Source organism: Triturus cristatus, chromosome 2_2 (genome assembly GCF_964204655.1).
Source record: "Triturus cristatus chromosome 2_2, aTriCri1.1, whole genome shotgun sequence".
Classification (NCBI taxonomy): domain Eukaryota; kingdom Metazoa; phylum Chordata; class Amphibia; order Caudata; family Salamandridae; genus Triturus; species Triturus cristatus.
In genome coordinates, this window is record NC_140582.1 from 11,548,533 (window position 1) to 11,573,056 (window position 24,524).

General features: G+C 47.1%; 1 protein-coding gene across 1 annotated transcript in view; it reads left to right on the forward strand.

The window, feature by feature from the left end:
- LOC146861748 (pro-neuregulin-1, membrane-bound isoform-like) overlaps nt 1-24,524 on the forward strand; it is a 386,462-nt gene that overhangs the window by 210,107 nt on the left and 151,831 nt on the right. The gene's annotated exons all lie outside the window — the stretch shown is intronic.

The following is a 24,524-nucleotide window of genomic DNA, read 5'->3' on the forward strand; positions in this document are numbered from 1 at the left end:
ATACCTATGTGGACTACTCTTTCATTTGGTCATTCAAGAGGTTATCTATGGTAAAACAATAAGCTTAACATTCCTTCAAGACTTAGCCTGAAGGCTGCTCTCCACAGCTACCACTAGGATAGCTTTCTTTATAGGTTGTCTTTTAAACCTATCACCTTAAGAGTCGAATTGGACTGGTGCAAGGTGGCCACTATAACTAGTGACCAGCATATGCCAGGCCAACTTCTCACAGCCCCAATATAAAATATCTCGGGAAGGCGAAGAAGCATTGATGCACATTGTTCAGGATTTGATTAATATGGGGGTTGTGGAAGAAGTCCCGTACAATACCTGTAATAGCCCTATTCTTCCTATTTTGCAAAAAGACACTGATTCTAAAATGTATAGATTCATCATTGACTTGCGAGAGGTTAACAAGATCGTAGTGCCCCAATATCCGGTAGTCTCTGACATCACAACACTTCTTACTAGGGTTCCTCCTACTGCAACTACATTCAATGTGATCGATTTGATGAATGCATTCTTCTCGATACCTATTCATCCTGACAGCTGTTATTTGTTCGGCTTCACTTTAAATAATCGATCATTCAGATTTTGTAGAGCTCCACAAGGGTATACAGAGAGTCCTAGCATTTAAAGCCAGGCATTGAAAAGGGAGCTTGATTCTTTCCCTGTGCCAAAAGGGGTGGCTCTTATTCATTATGTCGATGACATCTTGTTGGCTGCCGATACCCCTGAACAGTGTGAAGAAGGAACACTGTTATTGCTATCATTCCTTGCCTCTCATCATCACAAAGTCTCTCAGAAGAAATTGCAATATTGTAGACAGCAGGTTACCTATTTAGGTCACCTCCTGTCTAAGGAGGGACGTGCACTTATACCAGATCGCATTCAAGCTCTTTTAGCTACGCCTGTGCCCCGTACTCAGAAGGATGTTTGTGCACTGATTGGCCTTACTTCTTTCTGTAGGTAGTGGATCCGTAGCTTTTCTCACATTGTTTAACCCTTGTTGGCCCTTTTGACTAAAGACACGCCAATGCCCTTCCCATGGACAACTGAATGCCAGCATGCTTTCTAACAGTTGCGTCAAGCTCTTTGTTCTGCACCAATATTAGGAACTCCAGACTACACTAAGGCTTTCACACTCTATGCACACGAGAGAGACGGTTGTGCTCTCTCTGTTTTAACAGAGACATACGGTGATAAGCAGCGTCCTTGTGCATATTTCTCATCTGTCCTTGATCCAGTCGCCCGTGCGCTGCCTGGGTGTTTTCGAGCGGTGGCGGCGGCAGCTGTGTCCATACGTCAAAGTGAGGGAATAGTCTTGTCACACAGATTGCTTGTGCTAGTACCCCATTCACTTGATGCTCTTTTAAATCAAACGAAAACACAACATTTGACTAGTGCCCGCGTGACAGGATATGAATTGACACATTTGACTCCTCATATCACACTGTAAAGATGCTCGACTCTGAATCCTGCTACATTATTGCCATTTGCAGCCACTCAGTATCAGTCACAAGAGTTACATGATTGTATATCTCTTACTGAAGAACAAACAAAGGGTCGTGTTGACCTACAAGATAAGCCCCTTTCTAGTGTTGAAGGGGAACTGTGGGTTGATGGGCCCTGCTTGAAGTTGCCTGATGCACGACATCCGCTGCCTATGCGATCACAACACTTCAGACAGTAGTTGAGACAGCTCGCATTCCGCAGAAGTCAGCTCAAGCAGGCAAGTTGATAGCACTGACAAGAACATGTGAGCTTAGTACAGATCTACTTGTTAACATCTACACCGATAGCCGATATGCTTTTGGAGTGGCTCATGATTTTGGGCAACTGTGGAAGGAAAGAGGCTCTCTTACTTCACATGGGACGCAAATAGTGCATGGGGAATTAGTACACAATCTCCTTACTGCCTTGACATATCCTAAGAAAGTGGCAATTGTTTAGTGTAGTTCACACAAGAAAGTGACTGATAAAATAGGAAAAGGCAATGCCTTTGCGGATCACACAGCTCGTGAGACTGCCTTGCAGATTAGTACTACACCCATGTATGTGGTTAAGTCACAGGCTGAGCGTTGGCATGATGCCAGGCAAGAGGTACTGGATATGCAACAATCTGCTTCTGTTGAGGAATTAGACCAATGGTATAAGGAGGGAACATTGGATGATTAAGGCTGTTTGAGCCACTGTTCTGGGTAGTGAAAGACTGAGTTACAAAGGAGGGTACTGTTTTAGTGGCTACTTGTCTCAACCTCAGCGAATAAACCAACATCTGCCCAGGACCTTAGGGCACCATCTGTTCCGTTGTTCAACGGCAAGATGAACATGCCTGCGGAGAAGAAATCAACTGCTGCAAGTTTGTGATCGAAAGAGTATGTTCATTATTGGACTCACTTTGATTTTTGTCATCATTGCTACAATAACATGGGTTGTAGAGGGAGTAGCTCCTGCTCGAAAACTACTGACTGCTACTACTCCTGTCCCCATTGAGCACCGATATTTTACTCTTCCTTATCATGAGCAGAAGCATAGAATGTCCTATCTCAACAATACGTTCATTCAAATTTTGCATCACACCCATAATGCTACGAACATCACCAACTGTTGGGTCTGTGGAATGATGCCAGCTCATCAGAAAAAGGGAGGAATGCCTTTCATCCCTTTGCCGTTTTCACACAATGGCTCCTGCAGAGCCTGGTTTGCACTTTTGTGGGCTTCTCATATTGATAATATTACCAACTTTGATGTAGGAAGACTTAACGCTCAGTTAAATAGAGTCTGTTACCCTGATGAGGAAGGAGATCCACAAGCTAAAGGAACTGTATGGGAAATGGAGGAGTATCGCCGAGGAAATTCCTCCAACACTCGAACTGTCAAGGGTAATGGGCCCCCTGTTATAGCTGTTACTAGAGTTCGAGCAGACCTTTGTGTGAGCAGTATTGGCAGTATCCCTGTGGGAAAAAGTGACTACTACAGTGCTGAACATTACTGGAATGAACAATATTAGTTTTTTGTCCTCACATAACTCCTATTTCATTTGTGGAAGTAAAGGCTATTACCACCTACCTATTGGGTGGTCAGGTAACTGTTTTGTGTCCTTTTTGCTACCACCTGTGTTTTTGGCACCTGCATCCTACCACAAAGACTATAAACTATATTATACATTTCTAAGAGCCGATTTAGGAGGACAATAAATCAGGGTGAGGTGGATCAAACCGATACTGCGTTGCAGCAGTATATTGACTTTAATTTGGGACTATTCTTCTTTGTTGGTGCGGACTTAAATGGCAGAAAAATAAGGCGCTTAACACGTGTTGTTGAGGCTGTAACCAATCAGACAGCCATGGCACTTGGAAACATCATGGAAGAACTACAAATTGCGAGAATTGTGGTGCTCCAAAACAGGATGGTTTTGGATGTGATCCTGGCAGACCATGGTGGAGCATGCCGCATTATTGGGAGCAGCTGCTGTGTCTACATCCCTGACCACGCCCCTTCAGTTTTTGAAGCAATTTTCTAAGCTGCACAAGATAGCCGCTGAAATCCATCAGGATTCAGGAACATGGACTTTGACTGGATGGCTATGAACTATGTTTACTGTATGGGGCTGGAAGATATTGGCAGCCCTATGTATATTTGTTGCGATCCATTTAATCTGTTGCCTATGTATCCAATGTGGCCCGATGCTCTGTTCCCATTGTGCTTCTACCTGTACCTCATGTATACCAGCTAAACAAAATGTCATGAATGTAAAAGCCAGACTAGTAACAGACTAAAAAATTACTGCGTTAATGATGATTGATGTCCATGATATCTTCCATGCTCCTTCTAAATTCCTAGAGATGTCTTCAGCTAATGCCAATAGGGCCGTCTGTGGAAATCGAAAATAATTGCTGTTAGCATGAGCTGAAGCCATCTTGTTTGCAGCATCCCTTTTTAGCCTTGTGATTCTGCCGTCTTCACTGTTGCCTGCTTTTCTATTCTGCTTGAGTCATCAGCCTTAGTTAACTCCTTCTGTACTGAGCCAGAGCAATGTATGAGCTCAGAAAGGCCTGTAGCTGCTAGAATGCACCTGTTTGAGAATGTAACTGTCTAGCATATATATCCTACTGAGGTAAGTAGTTCTGTATCCCCTCCCACTTTGCTGACTAAGTGAAATCCATCTGCCCATGTTAGTAGATAGCTATTCCTCTGTAGGCCTATACCTTCTATTTGTAACTACATGCTTACTCTGCAACAAACTGTGTATAAAAGGCCCATGGTTTCTGTATTCCATGTACTACTTCCTACAGCGCCTGAGGGTGTTGTATTGATGTAGTCCCACTCATGAGTGATTAATAAACTTGATATTTTGAATTCCAGCTTCAGTGTTAATCTCTTCTTTGTTAGTCTAAGGACCTGTGGACAAACTTAAGGGTGAACCCTGCACCGGTGTGCCCCTGAAAAGGCACATTTCCACATCTATGTTCACTTCATTCAACTTAACTCTCCTTGGTATACTCTTCCTCCAGTACCATCACCACCTATAACATCCCTGACCAGCTCACATTCTCCATTCTGACTGCGTCTTCCTCTCCAACACAATTCACCAGCCTCCGTCAACATGAAACCACTGCAGCTATCACTTTTATCTTCCCTACACTCACCACCTCTCTTCTTCCACAACTACCCTCCTGTGATTTCCCCTCATCTTCCTTCATTCGTCACCTCTCTGTCTGTAGTTTTCGTACACCTCCTTGACTTTATACGGACTGCAAAATTTCATAATCCTCCTCTTGCTCAACCTGACTTCATTTTCAAACAGTCGCCTACAGACAGCTGACCACATGGCACTTTGCTCTTATCTCCACAATTACACACACACTCTGAACCATATTCTTTAGCCATGCTTGTACTAGGCTCTCTACCTCTTATGATCCGAAAGGGGTTTTCTGCGTTGCAGTACTGATAGTGGTGCGGTTGATGCACACCAATTCTGCTCCCAAGTTCTCATGTCCTTCCTGCTCATCAAAGCTAACTGAAAGTATCTTGCTATTACCCCCTTCTAGAATGCCATTGATTTGAGTGTGGATTATATAAATACCTTTAACAACAGTGGTGAACTTTCTACTGCCCCAAAAGGTCACTCATTTCTACTGAGGTTAACTGGGGCATCATTATCTGCAATCAAAATAGAGAAATGCCAATCTTCTTCTAATAGCTCTCCCAAGACCCCAATGGTAGGTTTTGTGGATACCTCTAAAACAACTTCACCTTACACCAATTCAAGTGAACATTAACCATGAAACACACATCCCTCACCTCACTACACAACCCAGCCATTGGTCCAATGCAATCCAAACACACGGTCTCATTTTTCACCAGGGTCCCATATGTGCCCATTTTGGGTTCCCCCACCAACGTTTAACCTCCTTCTTGCTCTCCTTTCATTCCACTCAGTGTTTCACCCACTTGGTAAACTGGTCATCTACACCTGTACACCAAAATCTGCTTTCACTATCCTCCTAGTTAATGTTTGGCCTAAATGTGCCTCCTGGGCTAAATTTCTGATTTCCCCAGAAGCAAAGATTTGTCTTCTCGCATCACTAAGCTACCCTCGCATGCTAACAACTCATCTAGAATTTTTACACAGTCTTGTAGCAAGTTGCACCATGATTACTCATCTTCACACTTTCTGCATCAGGTGATTCATTTCAACCAAAATCATGTCCCTCCACATTGCCATAGTTTATTCTTTCTTAGAAATCACTCCACCACACCATTCAAACACACCCTGAAAGCTGGCAACTGCATTTTTCCTCTTTCTGGCTCTAACAGCAGCAGCCTTCATTTTTAATGGGTAGTATTGAAAGACAGTCCTCCTTGATACCACAACAGCCAAATACCAGGATATAGTTTTGAAAGTAAATTGCGATTCGAGGCATGTGTGCTGTAGATGCACATGCTTTGCATACTGTTGCCATTTAGAGTTGGGTCCAGATTTTTCAAGTTGTTTTTCTTCGAAGAAGTCTTTCCTAGTCACAAGGTAAGGTGATAATGTGCATGGGCATTGACTCCATTATTAGATTGTTTTCTTTTCGGGGTTGGACGTGGTTTGTGGCACTCCAGTTTGAGACCATTCTTCGGGATCCCCTTGGAGCTCAATCCACTGTACCCTCATCTGTATTGTTTCGTACACGTTCCTTTATTCCCGCGTGTCGAAAAAAGCGAGAAAACTCCATCTTCGACCCAGAAGACGTCGTGGGCAGCCTTCCGGCCTAACTGTTTATTTCGACTTCCACTCCGTCGTACTCGTCAAGTCTACTACTGATGGAACAGACTCCGTTTCAATTCTGTCCCCGGTGCCACGCCAAGTATCCGTGCACCGACCTGCACGGAGTCTGCAACTTGTGCCTTTCACCAGAGCACAAGGAGGAAGTTTGTGACGCTTATCGATCATTTCGGTGGAAAAAGGCTTTGCAGGATCGTCGGGGGCTCGACGAAGGGACATGCAGAGACAAAACATCAAGTACACCCCAGATATCTTTGGAGAAGGTACCGATCAAGAGTAGATGGAAGCATCGGCAGTGGAGGAGGGAGAAACTCTCTCCATTCATGAATCGGACTCCAAAGTGCAGTCCGAAGAACTTCCAGCGGGCCGTGACGTGAGTAAAAAAAAAAAAAAAAAACCTTTGCCCACCAAACCTGTTCTCATTAACCTCAAGGTCTCTGGGCCACCACTGCCTTCAGGCCATGGTCGGCACCAGGAGACTGTTTCGAACGCATCGCCTTCGGGGCCGGCACTGAAACATAAGATCAGGCCTTCGGGTCGAGTTGAGACAAGACACCTTCGGAGCCAAAACCTTTGACTAAGAAAGACAAAACAAATCGGTCCGGTTTGCCACTGGAACCTCCGGCCCCGAAAGATAATGATTCCCTTCTGAAACCTCCGGAACCGATTTTGGACATTATGAAAGAGAAATTTGATCCTAAACAGAAAAGTCTCTACACTATTGTAGATACTGGGCACATTGTAGCCAAGGATGATACACCATCCAAGAAACGAACTGCTACTGAGGATACAAGTCCTAAAATTCCTTTGAATAAAGAGGACATGACTACAAGCCCAATGTATCTTCTTCCTCAGTGCCCTCCTCCACTTCTACCATCACCAGGGTCAAATCCCCTTCAGATCACACTACAAGATTCTCCTCACACACAACCTGACATTGATCAAGGAGATTTTAATAGTCTTCCACACACAGATCGATGGATTGATTATGATCAAACAGTAGATAATGATCCTGATCTCTACCCTACCAGGCTTTCACCCCTGATGATAATATAGCTTACCAGAAGTTGATTTCAAGAGCAGCATCTTACCATGGAGTTGCTCCCAAAAAGAATCTCTAGAGGAAGGTTTCTTATTTGAGACTTTAGGTTCCACACATAAAACCACACAAAGCTTAACTAGGTTGAAAGGTATGTTGAGACACACAGATTACATTTTTAAGGGCCCAATATGCGTCCTTGTTTTAACACCTCGGGTCAGTAAAACGTAGAAACCTCCACCATCTGACCCAATTTATATCAAAGGCAGTTGCCTTTAGATTCTCTTGTAGTGTCAAATGCTCGTAAAAGAGCTAATTCACAAGCAACGGCAGATGCACCTTCTCCAGACAAGGAGTCAAAATTAATTGATGCATCAGACAAGAGCGTAGTGGTGCAATCTGCCAACCAGTGGTGCATTGCTAATACACATGCTCTTTTAGCAAGATATGATAGAGCCCACTGGGATGAAATAGAGTAGATTCTACAATACCTCCCAGAAGAGCATAGAAAAAAGGGTCAGGAGCTAGTGTAGGAAGGGAAACTAATATGACATTCTTATATTCGATGTGCAGCTGACACTGCAGCAAGAGTGATTAATACCAGCATTCTCCTCCATAGGCATCCATGGCTTAGGATTTCTAGTTTTAGGCCAGCAGTTCAACAGTCTATTTTAAATGTCCCTTTTGATAAGGAACACTCTTTTGGACCTCAAGTAGAGGTGTATCTTGAAAAAATAAAAAAAAGACACAGTAGTGGAAAAATCTATGGGAGCTTTGCAGTCACCGCCCAGCAGTGGTTCCTTTCCTCGGTCATTTTATAGGGGATGGATATGCAAGTAATTCTTTGGATCCCAATATTTACTCCTATAAAACAAACACGCAACCAAATTCACCTAGGGTTTTCTATAGGGGAGGCTACAGAGGGAACAACTTCAAAGGCAGAGGAAGAGGTACACAAATGCGTACCACTCCATCTTCCAAGAAGCAGTGACTTGCCTGCCATTCCCCCAATCATCTTACACCTGTGGGGGGAAGACTACAGTTCTTTCTTCCCGTTTAGCAAGCAATAACCCCAGACAAATGGTATTAGAAATATCCAACATGGTTATTGTTTGGAACTCACCAGCGATCCTCCCAATATTCCACCTCACAATCATCAGCTGTCATTACAACACTTACAGCTACTCAAACACGAGATACAAGCTCTATTAGCAAAAGGAGCTATCAAACCTGTTCCAATACAGTATCAAGGTTTAGGAATATATTCACTGTATTTCCTAATTCCCCCCAAAACGGGTCTCTACGACCAATATTAGATGTAAGGCCTCTAAATCTGCACATACTATCAGAGCATTTTCACATGGTCATCCTCAAACAAGTGCTTCCACTGTTACAGCAAGGCAACTTTATGTCTACACTAGACCTAAAGGACGCATACTTTCACATTCCCATCCATCAAGCGCATCGCATATACCTCAGATTTGTGATAGCGGGAAAGCACTACCAATTCAAGGTACTTCCATTTTGAGTGACTACTGCACCCAAAGTATTCACAACCTGTTTGGAAGAAGTAGCAGCTCATCCACGAAGACAGCAAATCCATGTCTTCCCAGACCTAGATGATTAGCTCATTAAAGCTAAAATACAGCAAGGGTGTTTACAACACACTCAATCTACAATAAACCTTCATCAATTAGGATTCACAGTAAATGCTCAAAAATCCCATCTTCAACCCTCACAACTGCAAATATATCTGGGAGAAACGCTCAATACCCATACAGCTCTAGCTTCTCCCAATGTAGCCAGAATTCAAAATTTCCAAAGGATCTTACTGCAGTTTCAGTCAAACCAGCATCTGCCAGTGAAAATTTTCATGCAGTTGTTAGGAATGAGGGCATCATGCATTCACATAATGCCTCATTCGAGGTTACACATGCACCCCCTTCATGAATGTCTAGCACGACAGTGGAATCAGGCACAGGGTCAATTAACACATCTAGTGTTGGTTGAGAGCCGCACTCATCGCTCTCTGCGGTGGTGGATCACACAAAATTCATCAAAAGGGCAACCTTTCAACAACCACATTCCACAAGTCAAGCTAACAGCAGACACATCTTTAGCAGGTTGGGGCGCGCATCTCCACCACCTGACAATTAAAGGTTTATGGGACACCAAACAAAAAAGTATAACATAACGTGTATTTGTAAAGCGCACGTTCACCCCAGCAACGGGGCATCTTGGAGCTGAAATAACAGATGTATATTGTTACCCAACTCAATGGTACTCATTTTATCAACCTCAAATGGATGAAAGGCTGAGTGGACCTGCCGGGATTTGAAACTGTGACCATGAGATCGAACACAGGCCCCTGCAGTGGATGCATTAGTCCACTGAGCCACCAGACCCAGCTATCCACATAAATCACTTGGAGCTGCTAGCAGTTCAACTAGCATTAAAAGCATTTTAACCTTATCTAGTAAGGAAAGTTGTCTTAGTTCGGGCGGACAATATGACAGCGATGTACTATGTACAAAAGTAAGGGGGGGGGCACATTCTATACACTTGTCACACCTCTCCCAGACCATTTGGCGTTGGGCAATGCATTGCAGAATTCATCTCCTAGCAGAACACCTTCCAGGAATACACAACCGGTTTGCCTATCTCCTCAGCAGGATGCGGAACTTGGGGCTATCCAGATACAGATCTCTTTGCCACAGCAGAGAACTCAAAATGCCCAAACTTCACCTCCAGATTCACACACCATCTATCCAAAGGCAATGCCCTATGGATGAACTGGTTAGGGATATTTGCTTGCGCTTTTCCTCCTCTCCCTCGCCTTCCATTTATGGTTCGTAAACTCAGCCAGACATCACTCACACTGATTCACCACACTACTAGAACAGTCATTAGTACCACACCAAAAACTACACCCCACTTCCAACCTTCTCACAATAGCACCATAGACATATCAAACCTCCAAACCCCAAGGAGCACAACTTTGCGATATGGCTCCTGAAGTCAAAGAGTTTACATATTTGAATTTACCACCAGATTGTATGACAATACTGAAAGAAAGAAGAAATCCTATCACTAGAGCATGCTATGCAGCAAAGTGGAAAAGATTTGTCATATATTTTGTCAAAATAACAACCTTGATCCGCTTGATGCATCCATACAAAATATAATTTGTTATTTATTGCATCTACAATGAGTAGTATTGGCCTACACATCTATAAGGTTACATCTTGCAGCAGTGGCCGCATATCTGCAAAATAGACAGCATTTGTCTCTATTCAAGGTTCACGTAATTAAAGCCTTTGTGCAAGGACTTAAGATAGCAAGAGTGCCACCTGCACCTGCCTGGAACCTTAACATTGTTCTCACAAGGCTTATGGGTCCACCCTTTTGAACCATTACATAATTGTCAGTTTCAGTTTCTTTCGTGGAAAGTTGTCTTTCTAATCGCCATCACTTCACACAGGCGCGTTGGTGCGTTACAAGCATTAACCTTGGAAGAACCCTTCTTTCAGCTACACAAAGATAGAGTGGTTATCCAGTATTAGGGGTGTCTTTCATAGATTCACATGCCTGAATCATTCCCCGTCGTCGAGACGGGAGCCTCCGGTACATAAAAAAGTAATGTCCTATAGACATACATAGAGAAAAATAGGCCTAAGGGCCTCCCCTTAGCCGCCTATCATAGTCCTTATGTAAAAAGGACCAAACTTCTAGAACCAGCCAATCAGCTATCACCTCCCTCTAGAACCTTCCTGGCAGGAGCCTCAGTCCCTCAGATTTTCTACCGCACGTTGTGCTAGGGAGTCTCCAGCCTGAGTTCTCCTCAGGATTTCTTTCAAACCAGGTTGTTCACGGTTTTTGGTGACTTTCTTCTTCAGGATTTCAACGCTGACTACTTCAGGCCTCTTTTTGCTGCAGTGAGTGTTTATTTCATCTACAACTCCTGGCATGTCTGACTCCCAGAAGAAAGCCCTTTTCAGGGCTTGCTCTTCATGTGGGAAGAAGAGGCTTCATGTGGACGACAAGCATGAACTATGCTTGTATTGCCTTTACCCGGACCACGTCCCTAAGGACTGCAAAATATGTAGGTCTTTTCCACATAAGACCTTGAGAGACAGGGAAGGCCGCCTGCTTACCTGGCTGGACAGGCTCAAGGACAAAGACAGTGTGGTGTCCTCAGAGGCGAGCTTTTCCGGAGCCTCGGAAGTCTCCCTGAAGAGGCCGAGAGTGACATCTCCTGGCCCCTCAGACGCTCCTCCTAAGAAGACGCACAAAAAGTCTTCAGAGGCAAGATCTTCGAAATCTTCAGTGTCTGATAAAGTCTCTCTCACTTTCAAGAAGCCTACTCTGTCGGCCTCAAAAATTGCGACACCATCCTCTGCGCAAAAAAGGCCATCAGGACATGTCTCCACAGCAACGACGACAGTGTCCACGTCCACAGCGGCGTCGGCCCGCTCGTCGTCGACGACGACTCCATCATCATCGTCTGCAGGTACCCCTATCTCCTCTATTATACTTTTAAAACCGTCGTCTAAATCATCGTCGACGACGAAGATAGTCCCGTCGAGGACCTCGTCGACGAGGAGCCCTCCGTCGACGGAAGAGTCGACGACGAGGATATTGATGACGAGCGCGTCGACGACGAAGGCATCGTCGACGAAGATGTCGACGAAGATGACGACGACCAAGGCATCGTCGACGAAAGCGTCGACGACGAAAGCGACGACGAAGGCGTCGACGACGGAAGCGTCGACGACGGAAGCATCGACGACGGAAGCGTCGACGACGAAGGCGTCGACGACGAAGGCATCGACGACGACTGAATCATCTACGACCACATCGTCGACGAGGACTTCGTCGACGAGGAAAATATCGTCGATGGGGACGCCGTTGGTGACAGCCGAGCGGTCGACGGGAACGTCGTCGTCGTCCGTGGGACGGAAAACCACGGCGATTTCTGTGCAAGGATCTGCTTCCAGACCACAGATTACCCCGGAAACAACATCTCCAAGCAAGGTCCAAACCAATTTACCTCTGGAGATCCTGCAGAGTGAAGAGTCCGAAGAAGAGTTCTTCCAACAGGCTACTTCCCCTTCCCAGCTGTTTGTCAAATGCCAAAGCACGGACGAGGAGCAGGAAGATTCAAGCGCGCAGGAGCGCCCCGTCCAGGAACAAGTCCGCACGGAGGTCACCCCAATGGTCTGCCTCCCTCTGGCAATAGTTAAGGACCTCAAGTTCCTTATCAGGGATTACAAACAACGTTTCCCGGAACCACCAAGACAGGATACAGGGGTCCCAGTGCCAGCTACAAACCCCCCAGCGACAGCCCCAAGGCAATCACGGCCGGTAACGCAGGTCTGCCACGAGCCGCCACCTCAGGTGATAGACTCAACGGATGAGGAGGCTGAGGAGATGGAGGAAGGTGAGGTCCAGGGAGACCTGACGGACCAGGATGAGGAGGAGTATGTAGCATCTTCACCACCTTCCCCACAACCGCGCCAGGCGGATTCACCACCTGTGGATATCGGTGGTTTTCATAAGCTAGTGGAACGGGCTGCGACGCGGTTCCATATGGTCATGGAGTCGACGGAAACCGAATGCTTCCTCCATGACTTTAAGGAGCAGACGAAGAAGACGACCAAATCTATCCCTATCATTGACTTCCTCTGGGACCAGGGAAAGAAGTTGATGCTGACGCCAGCTTCAGTTCCTGCGGTCGTTCCGCGCCTGGATAAGAAGTATAAAGCACCGTCCACGGCGCCAGCTTGCCTGACTGGCCACCCGAAGCCAGATTCTGTCGTGACCCAAGCGGCCCAGAAAAATTCTCGAAATCCATCCTCGCCTCTGTCAGCACCACCAGACAAGGAGGGCAGAAAGTTAGACACAATAGGCAAAAGGTTTTCAACCACTTCGGCAATGACCATCAAGGTGGCCAATTCCATAGCCCTTTTAGGGCGTTATAACCGCCAACTTTGGGAGGATATTGCCCCATACTTAGCAGAACTTCCGAGTGCCGTACAGGATGAGGTGAAGGCACTCCTTTCTGAAGGCCAGTCTTCTGCGGCAGAGATCATCGACTGCGCCATAGATGTAGCCATGACAGGCTTCCGTCAACTGGCTGGGGCTGCAGTCCTGCGCCGCCAAGGATGGCTCAAAGCAACATCGTTCAGGCAGGAAGTGCAAACGAAGGTGCTAGATATGCCCTTCGATGGGCAGCATCTATTCGGAGATAAAATTGACGAGGCGCTCCAAGCCATTAAAAAGGACACGGACACGGCTAGAGCGCTTGGAACCTTGCAGGCACGGAACCAGTCCTTTCGGGGCAACAAGTCTAGAGGTCAGTCTTCCTACAGAGGATCATTCCAGAATAAGTCCTCATATTCGTTCCAGAATAAGACCCAGTACCAGCAAAAGCAACAACAGGGCCGACAATCATCTTACGGAAGATCCAATTTCAGGGGTAAGAACCAGAAAAGGGGCACCGGCGGACGCCAGTGACCGCTTACTCCAGCCAGTCCAGCTTCCATCTTCTTCTTCACAAATTGGAGGAAAATTGACCCATTTCCTAAAAAATTGGCGCATCATCACATCAGATCGTTGGGTGCTCCAACTCCTCAGATTCGGCCATTCCCTAGAATTTACCGCCATCCCGCCTGCAACCCCTCCCCGCAGGTCTCCACACAGACATCTGCGGCTGCTGCTCCGGGAAATATCGGAGATGTTGAGGAAGGGAGCAATCGAGCGAGTTCCATCAGCTCAGAGGGAGAAGGGATTCTACTCCCGTTTCTTTCTGATACGCAAGAAAGAAAAGAAGTGGAGGCCCATCCTGGACCTCAGAGCACTCAACTCTTTCCTAAAGAGTCAGTCGTTCAGGATGGTGACGCTCCAAGAAATCCTAGGCATTCTGGAGGAAGGAGACTTCATGACATCCTTGGATCTTCAGGATGCTTACTATCACATCCCGATACTCAAGGGGCACAGAAAGTTTCTACGTTTCGAAGTGGCAGGACAACACTACCAGTTCAAGGTCCTTCCGTTTGGCCTCAAATCCGCTCCGCGGATTTTCACCAAGTGCCTTTCTCCTGTGGCAGCTTTCCTACGTCAAATGGGTCACCAAGTTTTCCCCTACCTAGACGACTGGCTGGTCAAGGCGCCTACGGCCGTAGGCGCAACCAAATCCTTCAACGCTTGTACCAATCTTTTCCAACATCTAGGATTGACGCTCAATCTTCAGAAATCACATATGTCCCCAACGAGAAACATCACCTTCCTCGGGGCTACCTTGAATACGGAATGCGCAAGAGCATTTCCCTCAGACGAAAGAAAACACAGGATCATATCCCTGGCCAAAACGGTGCAATCAAGGAAATCCCTGAGGGTTCGCACCTTCAAGTCACTCCTGGGGATGATGTCTTCCTGTATACTACTCATCCCTCACTGCAGGCTGCGGATGCGCCCACTGCAGGAGGCTCTTTCGAACCAGTGGACTCAGAGTGCAGGTTCGTTCGAGGACATTATAAGCATAACACCGCAAATATCCAGGAGTCTCGAGTGGTGGAAGGATACCAGAAACCTCTCGAGAGGACTACCGTTCCTGCTGCCAGCAGCGCCACTGGTGATCACCACAGATGCATCTCTAGCGGGATGGGGAGCTGTCCTTCAGGACCTCAGAGTCAGCGGCAAATGGTCGGAACGGGAGCAACGCCTCCATATAAATCTGCTGGAGTTGAGGGCTGTGTATCTAGCTCTGCAGGCCTTTTTACCACGCATCCAGAACTCCCAGGTGCTCGTCAGAACGGACAACACCACGACGATGCATTACCTGAACAAACAGGGAGGAACGCGTTCGCTCACGCTATCGCGCGAATCGCAGAAGATCTGGAACTGGCTTGTTCTCCAGGGGATTACGCTCAGGGCGGACTACGTCCCGGGAAAGGACAACACCATTGCGGACGCCCTAAGCAGGCAGAAATCTCTCTCCCACGAATGGGAGCTCGACGAGAGTGCACTAACACACGTATTCTCGGAATGGGGAGTCCCAGGAATCGACCTGTTTGCCACCAGGGAGAACGCCAAATGCCCAAGCTACGCAAGCTGGCATCCCCAACCGGAGTCGCTCGGAAATGCCTTTTCCATAGGCTGGTTCAGCGTATTTGCGTACGCTTTTCCACCGTTCCCGATGATTTCCAGGGTCCTCAGGAAGATGAAGGCGGAGCCCTGTACACTAATTCTGATCGCCCCGTACTGGCCGAGGCAGCACTGGTTCTCGGACCTTCATCGCCTCTCCATCAGGACGCCGATTCGTCTAACACAGCACCCGAACCTGCTGACAATGTCCAAAGGGCAGGTGCAATTCCCGAACCTCCAATCGCTCAGGTTATCGGCCTGGCTCCTGAGCACAGAGAGTTCTGCCATTTGAACATCCCGCAGGACTGCAGGGATGTGCTAGCAAAAGCGAGGGCGGACAGTACCAACAAAACCTACTCCCTCAAATGGAAGCGCTTCTGCGTTTGGTGCTCGGAGAAGGGCCTGAGACCACTTCATATCACACCCGAGCAGATATTGCCATATCTCCTGCACTTGGCACAGTCCGGATTAGCGCATGCATCCATAAAGGTGCATCTAGCGGCAATTTCACGTTTTACCAGGACTTTTCAAGGCCCGTCTCTCTGGTCCAGCAGACTTGTTAAACAGTTCCTTAAGGGTCTTTATAGGTCCTTTCCAAGGCCCCGACGGGTCCCACCGACATGGCACCTCAACTTGGTCCTTAACCAACTCATGAAGCACCCCTTTGAACCCATTCACCGAGCCTCCATCAAGTACATCTCTTGGAAAATGGCTCTATTACTTGCGCTCACATCTGCCAGGAGAGTCGGCGAGTTGCAAGCTCTCTCCATTCAGGAGCCCTTCATGCAGTTCAAACAGGACAGGGTGGTGCTGAGGACAAATCCCAAGTTCATACCGTAAGTGCCTTCAGACTTTCACCTCAACGAGCCGGTGGTCCTACGCTCCTTCTTTGCCAACCCTACCACGGTAGCAGAGAGGACGCTCCATTCTCTGGATCTCAAACGGTGTCTTAAGTTTTATATAGACAAGACAAAAACCTTCAGAAAGTCTTCGCAGCTATTTGTGGCCTACAGCAGACCAAGGCTGGGTATGCCTCTAACAAAACAGAGCATCTCAAGGTGGATCTCTTCTGCAATAGCGTTCTGCCATGAAGGGGCCGGACGGCCGTTGCGAGACAGGGTGGAAGCACACTCCACCAGAGCGATGTCCACATCAGCAGCGCTGTTCGCTGGAGTGCCGATTTTGGACATCTGTAGAGCGGCGACGTGGAAGTCACCGCATACCTTCTCCAGACACTACTGCCTGGATGCCGAACTTACGAAGGATGCGGCAGTGGGCCAGGCGGTGCTTCGCCATCTATTCCAGTGAGGTGAGCCTTCCAACATCCCGCCATCCTGGTATGCACATTCTTTACTGTTTTACTATTTGGATGTATGCCAATGTTTCGAACTGTTATGATAATGCTGTATTATCTCAAATACCTTTATGGCATGTTACATCAGAAATGTGCATAATGTATTGCTAACTACTCTGATTCAGGCATGTGAATCTATGAAAGACACCCCTAATACTGGATAAGAAACGCGTTACTTACCTGTAACAGCAGTTATCCAGTATTGGTGTCTTTCATAGATTCACATGCAACCCTCCCGCCTCCCCTGGAAGGACTCACACCTCTCTCTAACTATATTACGCCTACCTAGCTTGGTGCGTACGAAAATCTGAGGGACTGAGGCTCCTGCCAGGAAGGTTCTAGAGGGAGGTGATAGCTGATTGGCTGGTTCTAGAAGTTTGGTCCTTTTTACATAAGGACTATGATAGGCGGCTAAGGGGAGGCCCTTAGGCCTATTTTTCTCTATGTATGTCTATAGGACATTACTTTTTTATGTACCGGAGGCTCCCGTCTCGACGACGGGGAATGATTCAGGCATGTGAATCTATGAAAGACACCAATACTGGATAACTGCTGTTACAGGTAAGTAACGCGTTTCTTATTTGTACAAATCCTAAATTCCTCCCAAAAGTAGTTTCTGCTTTTCATATTAATCAGTCAGTTGAGTTACCTGTGTTCTTTACTCAGCCTGATTCCGTAGCAGAAAGAGCTCTACACACGCTTGATTCTTAGAAGAGCACTACTATACTATATTGACAGGACAAAGAGTTTTCGTAAAACAAAACAACTTTTTGTTGCATTCGCTCCACCTCATAAAGGAAATCCTATTTCAAAATCTGGCATTTCTAGGTGGATAGTCTAATGCATTCAAACTTGTTATAGTAAAGCTAAAAGAACTTGAGCTATTCCTTCTAGAGCACATTCGCAAAATAGGAGCATCTGTAGCCTTTTTAGGTAACCTCTCTATAGCTGACATATGTAAAGCAGCTACATGGTTACTAAACATTATTGTGTGGATGTGTTAGCACGTCAACAAGCTAATGTAGGACAAGCAGTACTAAAGACACTCCTTCAGACAACTGCAACATACACTGGTTATCCACTGCTTTGGGGAGTACTGCTATATAGTCTATCTAAAGCATGTGTATCTACAGCACACATGCCTCGAACGGATTATGTTACTTACCCTGTAAGCATCTGTTCTTGGCATGTGGAGCTATAGATTCACAGTCGCCTTCCCTCCTCCCTGGACACCTATGGTTGTTACAGTTAGTAATACAACTTCTTTCTTTACACTTCTTTACACTCATTGCTCCCCCTAGCATAGTTTCAAGTGGTGGTACACAGAACAAGGGGGTTAACCTTGGGCTCTGAGATGGGTTCTGGCCTAGTCAGAACTCCAGCTCAGGCTGTTTTAGTCTGTGACGGAGGCCTGGATATTGCCTCCTTACTTGTTATTCCCAGTAACCTGGGCAAATACAGACAACAGCCTTTAATAAATGGTAAGGAGGCCATGGCATACAGGGACACAGGTGCAAGTGTCACAATGGTGATAAAATATCTTGTAGACCCTGACCAGATCATACTTGGTGAGATGTACCAAGTGACCAGGGCTAGCAATGTCAAGACAGACCATTCCTTGGAAGTTGTTAATTTCACCTGGGTAGGGGGAACTGGCCCTAAGAAGGTTGTGGTAAGTTCAGATCTCCCCGTGGAATGCTTGTAGTGAATAATTTGGAGACTTCAGGATGGGCTGAAGTGGAACTCAGGACTCATGAAGCAATGTTAGGCATCACTGCAGATGTGTTTGCTGTGACTAGGTCACAGGCCAAACAGAGAGCCACTGAACAGTCCCTGGATCCTGAAATGATGGACCAGGTGCCTTCCTAGAAGAGGAGTAGGAGGGGTAAGGCTGTGCTTTCCCCCCCAGGCTCAGAGTGAGGGTCAGTCTTTTGAGGAAGATGACTCCAGTCCAGTAGAAGAAAGTATCCCAGATGATCTTGAACCTGATCAGGTTGAGTTTTTGGGGACAGGGGGACCTTATAGGGCAGATCAGAGCCAGGAGCAGCACACCTGCCCCACTCTTGAACCCCTCAGACAGCAAGCTGCTGCTGAGGCTGCAGGGAATGTCAGTGGATCTCACAAGATCTATAGGATGAGGGACTTCTATATTCAGAGGGTAGAGACCCCAAGCCTGGTGCTACCAGGAGGTTAGTTATACCTCTGAAGTTTAGGGGCTTCCTACTCACCCTAGCACATGACATTCCCTTAGCAGGACACTTAGGCCAAAGCAAGACTTGGGACAGGTTTGTCCCTCACTTTCCTTGGCCTCATATGTCAGAGGACACAAAGGAGTTTTGTCGCTCCTGTATCACTTGCCAAGCAAGTGGTAAGGCAGGTGATACTACAAAGGCCCCCCTGATACCACTACCTGTGGTGGGGGTTCCGTTTGAGAGGGTTGGGATTGACATAATTGGTCCCATGAACCCTCCAATAGCATATGGACATTCTCACATCCTGGTGGTGGTGGACCATGCTACCAGGTATCAAGAAGCTATTCCCCCTTGGGACCACCACAGCACCTGTGGTGACCAGGGCCCTCCTGGGGGTTTTCTCCAGGTTTGGCTTTCCTAAGGAGGTCTTAACAGACAGAGGTACAAACATTATGTCTAGTTACATAACTGCAATGTGGAAAGAGTGTGGAGTTAACTACAAGTTTACCACACCCTATCATCCTCAATGCAATGGGTTAGTTGAAAGGTTCAACAAAACCCTAAAGGGCATGATAATGGGGCTCCCAGAAAAGCTCAGGCGAAAACGGGATGTTCTGTTGCCCTCCCTTCTCTTAGCCTACAGACAGGTGCTACATCCCTTTGGAACTTTTGTTTGGTCACCCAGTTAGGGGTCCCCTGTGTTTGGTGAAGCAGGAATGGGAGTAACCTCTCAAACCTCCCAACAAGATATTGTGGACTATGTACTTCGTCTCAGCTCCAGAATGGCTGAGTATATGAAAAAGGCATTTAAAAACCTTGAGGCTAGCCAGGAATTGCAAAAGGCCTGGCATAACCAAAAGGCTAATTTGACTGTTTACCAGCCAGGACGGAAGGTGTGGTTGTTGGAGCCTGTGGCCCCAGCAACTCTCCAAGACATATGGAGTGGACCCCACACCATTCTTGAGCAAAAGGTAGTGGTCACTTACTTGATGGAACTTGAAACTCCCAGGAGCCCCCATTGAGTGCTCCATGTGAACAGGCTCGAGCCTTATGTTGACAGGGCAGACATGGGCTTGCTCATGGCTACTGATGAGGGACATTAGGAAGAGAGTGACCTACTCCCTGACCTCCTCTCACAGAACCCTGATGATGGCTCAGTAGATGATGTAGCTTTGGCAAGCAGCCTCACTGAGCAGCAACAGTCTGATTGCAGGAAAGTCCTCAATCAGTTTAGGCACATGTTCTCACTGACTCCAAGTCAGACCACCTGGTGTACCCATGAAGTGGATACTGGTTAAAACCTTCCTGTGAAGAACAAAATGTACAGGCAACCTGACCATGTCAGGGACAGCATCAGGACTGAGGTCCAAAAGATGCTGGAAATGGGAGTCATTGAGCCCTCAACTAGTCCTTGGGCTAGTCCAGTGGTCGTGGTACCAAAACCTCACACCAAAGATGGTAAGAGAGAAAATAGGTTTTGTGTTGATTACAGAGGACTCAATGCAGTCACTAGAACTGATGCACATCCTATTCCAAGGGCAGATGAACTTATGATACTTTGGCCTCAGCCAAATTTCTGAGTACTTTTGACCTTACAGCTGGCTAGTGGTAAATCAGACTAGCTGAGGATGCCAAGCCAAAGACAGCATTTTCAACACCTAGTGGGCATTACCCATTCGCGGTGATGCCTTTTGGCTTGAAGAATGCACCTGCTACATTTCAGAGGTTGGTGAACAAAGTTTTCACAGGCCTGGAAGACTATAGTTCATCTTATCTAGCTGATATTGCTGCCTATAGCTCCACCTGGGAGGATCACCTGGTCCACCTGAAAAATGTTTTGGAGGCCTTGCAAAAGGCAGGCATCACTATCAAGGCTACTAAGTGCCAGATAGGGCAGAGTTAGATTGTCTACCAGGGCCAACTTGTGGTGGAGGCCAGGTTCAACCATTGCAGAGCAAAATCCAGACCATCACGGAATGGATTGCTCCAACTATCCAGACTCAAGTCAGAGCTTTCTTGGGCCTGACTGGGTACTACAGAAGATTTGTAAAGGATTATGGGTCCATAGTGACTCCCTTCAATGATCTTACATCAAAGAGACTGCCCAAGAAAGTTCAGTGGACAGTTAACTGTCAAAAGGCATTTGATGACCTCAAGCAGACCATGTGCACTGCTCCTATTCTACTAACTCCTAACTATTCCAAACAATTCATTGTTCAAACTGATGCATCTGAGTTGGGGGTAGGGGCTGTGTTATCACAATTTAATGTAGAAGGTCAGGATCAGCCAGTAGCTTTTACTAGCAGAAGGCTGACCCCTAGAGAGAAACGTTGGTCAGCTATTGAGAGGGAAGCCTTTGCTGTGGTTTGGGCTCTGAAAAAGTCGAGGCCATACTTGTTTGGACCTCACTTCATTGTTCAGACTGACCATAAGCCCCTCTTGTGGCTAATACAGATGAAGGGTGAAAACCCCAAACTTTTGAGGTGATCCATTTCCCTACAGGGGTTGGACTATACAGTGGAACATAGACCTGGGAGTAACCATGCCAATGCAGATGGACTCTCCAGATATTTCCACTACGAGCATGAAGACTCAACTGGGCAAGGTTAGTCTCATCTCCTTTCGTTGGGGGGGGGCTGCATAGGAAAGTAGGATATGCTTCTTATGGTTACCCCCACTTTTTGCTCCCACTGTTTTGACTAGTCTGGCTGGAATCCTGCTATTCAGGACCCCAGCCTATCTTCTTTCTCCTCTAAATTGACATATATGTACTTTGGTACAACTCCAGATTGGATACTGGGGTACCCTTATCAGTCCCTAGTATATGGTACTTATGTACCCAGGGCATAGGTACCCCAGAGGCCTTTCATGGGCTGAAGCATGTATTATGCCACCCCTGAGAGGCCATGCAAAATGGAACCTCAGGTCTGCTACTGCAGCCTGTGTAAGCTGTTGCTTGCATCACTTACAAGAGATATAAGTTCACTATATCTATATATATCACTACACTTTAAAACGTTATAAATCACCCCTATAGCAGGCCTTAACAATCCTGAAGGCAGGGTGCGGGGTTTTACGTGAAAGGGTGCTCCTCCATGAGCAGGGCCCCTGTGCAGTCTTCGGAGACCATTCCCCCGGGCTGTACATGATACTGGCAGACATATAGGTAGAGGTGCATTATAACCTCGCGGTAAATGCTATCTTGAAAACGACTGCAACAAAGTATGTCATGTTTGGTGTCAAACACCTTGGAATCATACCTCCACACCAGTAATTGGTGTGGGAGGTATGATTCCTCCCCTCAGAACCGAGGTTCTGTGGGTACCCAAGTCTACTGGTACCAACTTTCTCGAGCCTTACTGCACAAAATGGATGCTGCTAGCCACAGACACGTCTGCCCTCCTGCTGCTGAGCCAAGTTTGAGCAGAGGAAGGTCGGACAATAGGTATCCTGTCACAGGGAGGTGTGCCCACCTCCCAGACAGGATTTAGTGTATTGGAACTGGGTGGGTGCACGGTCTCCGTGCCAGAAAGTCTGCACGAGGGGCACATTTGGTGTCCCTGTGCATAGTCCAGCTCAAACCAGTTCTGGGAGCTATTTGCTCCTGCTCTGGCGTGAAACTGGACAAAGGACATGGGTGTAGCTACCCCTCTGTCCTGTCCCTCCCCTAGGAGGGTCCCTAGAATCTGTGCACCCTTTCCCGTGAGTATAAAATGGGTTACTTGGCTACAGGACATTAGATTTTACATGTACAAGATTCTGCAAGAAGATATCACTACACTTCGACCGTCTGGACACTCTGGACTTCACTGGACCTCCCTTGGGCTCGACTTCGTCTTCCCTTGCCGTCCCCAGTCTCGCCACTGTCCATGATCCATACAGGCTCTGTGGTGGACCCTGTGGACCTCCAAGACAACAGAAGAATCTCCCTTGTGGTGAAGGAGTCCCTCCCCTGCAAATGCAGGCACCGTAACGCACCTGACTGGTTTGCTGCTCCAGAGCTCCTGCGGACTCCGAACTCTCCAGGAACACAGGAGGTGAGTTTCTGAAGGTCTCCGAGGTTGAGCTGCCCTCTCACAGAGTTTGAGGCAGATATCCCTCGTGGGGACTGTATACCCATATCCCTGAGCACCGCGTTCATTTGCAGCTGCACATGCTTGTTGTCGTGCAATAATTCTGTGCATTGTGCCTTTTGTATCCCTGACGCCAGAGCATCTTTCCTGAGAAGGACTCTGTGCCCTGCTAGCTGGTATCCTGTGAAACCGCCTAAGGTCCCCTCGTGACTCCTGTGCCTTCGGCCTGTGAGTCCACTTGAGGGTCAACTTTGCTTTATATGGGCTCCCCTGGTTGCTCCAGGCCTGCCCTGACTCCCCTCGCTGTGGTGAGTCCCCTTGTCCTTGCTGGGCCAGATCGACACCGAATCTGACCATCTATGTTGTTTGCCACTGTCCAGGCTTCTTGGTGCTCCCGCCGTACACTGACCCCTCAGCACTCGACATCCTTCGTGGGACAGCTCGCCTCCGGATCCTGGTCGTCCTAGACGTTTCTGGGTCCTTGCAGTTGAAGAGTCAAGATCACCGTCAACACACCTGAATGACCCGACATTGGTGGGCATTCTTCTACCGAGCCCCTGGTCACTCCAAAGTGACCCAGACTCTGTCCCCTCTAGTATGAAAGGTTCTTCTCATATAGAATCCACATTTGGATTCCACCGGATACTTTTCATACTTCCAGCAGCAGCATTACTTTGTCGACATCCATAGAAAACGACGAGGAATTCCGACGCCACGTTGGCTCCTCTGGGATAGGTAACTGGTACAAAGGTATCCACGGGTTGGCTGGCTCTCCAAACTCTTAAATTCCAGGGGTTGTCTTCGTAATCTGCTGGGAAGGGTCCTTCACTCTGTACCCGTCCTCCGTGGGGTCCCTATTCAGTCACCTAGGAGGGTTCCTTGGGGTCCTAGCAATTCTACACGTCCTAGACTAAGTCTAGTCCCGAGTCATAGTTCTTATACCACTTATTTAGTATATAGTTTGGTCTCCCCCTGGAGCCCACTGTGTATTGTGCTACTTACGTTTGATTCTTTGCAACTGTATTATTGATTTGTGTTCTATCCTCATGTAGAGGATACTAGAGAGTGTTATAGATAATAAATACATATTTTTGTAACTACTGTGTGGTTTCCCTTTCATTTAACCAATACTATAAGGTTGCATTCTGGTAAAACAAGGTGCTTAACATTCCTTCAAGACTTAGCCTGAAGGCTGCTCTCTATAGCTACCACTAGGATAGCTTTCAATGAAGGTTATCTTTGACCTAATCACCATAAGGGTTGTTTGGACTGGTACAGGGTGCCCACTTTAATTAGTGGACAGCATATAACAGGCCAAGTTCTCACAGTGTCTACACAGCTTTTCAGTAGTTTAGATGTAAGCTGCAATGCACCTCATGAGAACCCTCGTTTGCCACACGGAGCTGGGGCTGGGGAAGCAGGTCACTACACTGTGAGGATTTAT